Genomic DNA, 2,500 nt, shown 5'->3' with positions numbered 1-2,500 from the left:
CTGTTGGCTCTGTAGGCAAACTGAAGGGGGTCCAGGAGAGGGTCTGTGATGGCTTTGAGGTGTGCCAGGAGCAGGCGCTCAAAAGACTTCATTACCACAGATGTAAGGGCGACCGGTCTGTAATCATTTAGTCCTGTTGGCCTTAGCTTTTTGGGCACAGCGATGATGGTGGAGGACTTGAGACAGGCTGGTACATGGCATGTCTCCAGGGAGGTGTTAAAGATGTTGGTGAACACCGGAGACAGCTGGTCAGCGCAGTGCCTGAGGGTGGCTGGAGAGACAGAGTCCGGCCCGGCTGCTTTGCGTGGATTCTGCCTCTTGAAAAGCCCATTAACTTCTCCCTCCTGAAAGGAGAGAGTCGTTTCTGTAGTATGGGTGGGGGATGGGGCCTCTTGGGTGGGAAGGGGTGGTTCAGGACAGTCCAATTGTCTTTCAAATCTACGGTAGAACTCGTTCAGGTCGTTGGCTAGGCGGGAGTCGTTAGTGGTGTGGGGCGCTCTGGGTTTGTAGTTGGTGATGTGCCTGAGCCCTTTGGCAGACAGAAGCAGCGTCGTTAGTAGAGAACTGGTGTTTTAGTGTCTCTGAGTACAGTCGTTTAGCCTCTCTCACCGCTTTGCTAAACCTGTTCTTCGACTCCTTGAATCTGTCTCTATCCCCACTCCTAAACGCTTCCTCCTTCTCCAACCTCAACCTTTTGAGCTTTGCTGAGAACCAGGGCTTGTTGTTGTTAAAGTTCACCCTGGTACGTGTTGGGATACAGCAGTCCTCACAGAAGCTGATGTACACAGCCTCTGTGAGTTCATCCAGACTATTGGTAGCAGTCGTGAACATATCCCAGTCAGTACAGTCTAAGCACGCCCGCAAATCTTCCACAGCCTCACTGGTCCACTGTTTAGATGTCCTCACAGCAGGTTTACAGAGTTTTAGTTGCTGCCTGTATGCACGAATCAGGTGGACCAAGGGAGTTCTGTGCGAGCCGAACAGCCCCGTGACCCACAAGAGAAACATCCCCGCCAAATTCGAGCGTTTGACGGGGTCTATCCGTGAAAAAATATTCACGTTTTTGAGTGCACATGCATTTCTGCTGCAAATGCCTCTGGAAGTTTCATGCCGTTCGTATGCCAATTGTGGCAACACGAAAATGACCCGTTTTCCCATTCCGAGGGATTTCTGTGCGACCCTAACAGCCCCGTGAGCCACAAGAGACACATCCCCGCCAATTTCTAGCGTTTCACGGGGTCTATCCGTGAAAAATATAGACGTTTTTGAGTGCACATGCATTTCTGCTGCAGATGCCTCTGGAAGTTTCATGCCGTTCGTACGCAATGTGGCAACACGAAAATGACCCCTTTTCCCATTCCGAGGGATTTCTGTGCGACCCTAACTAACAGCGCCCGTGAGCCACAAGAGAGACATCCCCGCCAATTTATAGCGTTTCACGGGGTCTATCCGTGAAAAATATAGACGTTTTTGAGTGCACATGCATTCCTGCTGCAAATGCCTCTGGAAGTTTCATGCCGTTCCTATGCAATGTGGCCACACAAAAATGACCCGTTTTCCCATTCCGAGGCATTTCTGTGCGACCCTAACAGCCCCGTGAGCCACAAGAGAGACATCCCCGCCAACTTCTAGCGTTTGACGGGGTCTATGCGTGAAAAATATTAAAATTTTTGAGTGCACGTGCCTTTCTGCTGCAAATGCCTCTGGAAGTTTCATGGCGTTCCTATGCAATGTGGCAACACGAAAATGACCCCTTTTCCCATTCCGAGGGAGTTCTGTGCCACCCTAACAGCCCCGTGAGCCACAAGAGACACATCCCCGCCAATTTCTAGCGTTTCACGGGGTCTATCCGTGAAACATATAGAAGTTTTTGAGTGCACATGCATTCCTGCTGCAAATGCCTCTGGAAGTTTCATGCGGTTCGTACGCAATGTGGCAACACGAAAATGACCCGTTTTCCCATTCCCAGGGATTTCTGTGCGACCCGAACAGCCCCGTGAGCCACAAGAGACACATCCCCGCCAATTTCTAGCGTTTCACGGGGTCTATCCGTGAAAAATATCAATTTTTTTTTGACTGCACATGCATTTCTGCTGCAAATGCCTCTGGAAGTTGCATGCGGTTCGCATGCAATGTGGCGACACGAAAATGACCCGTTTTCCCATTCCGAGGGATTTCTGTGCCACCCTAACAGCCCCGTGAGCCACAAGAGAGACATCCCCGCCAATTTCTAGCGTATCACGGGGTCTATCCGTGAGAAATATTCACTTTTTTGAGTGCACATGCATTCCTGCTGCAAATGCCTCTGGAAGTTTCATGCGGTTCGTATGCAATGTGGCGACACGAAAATGACCCGTTTTCCCATTCCGAGGGATTTCTGTGCCACCCTAACAGCCCCGTGAGCCACAAGAGAGACATCCCCGCCCACTTCTAGCGTTTCACGGGGTCTCTCCGTGAAAAATATCACATTTTTTGAGTGCACATGCATTCCTGCTGCAAA

Source organism: Petromyzon marinus, unplaced genomic scaffold (genome assembly GCF_048934315.1).
Source record: "Petromyzon marinus isolate PM22_M1 ecotype Great Lakes invasive population unplaced genomic scaffold, UKy_Petmar_22M1.pri1.0 PM_G_Scaffold_6, whole genome shotgun sequence".
Lineage (NCBI taxonomy): Eukaryota > Metazoa > Chordata > Hyperoartia > Petromyzontiformes > Petromyzontidae > Petromyzon > Petromyzon marinus.
Note: the sequence above shows the minus strand (reverse complement) of the source record.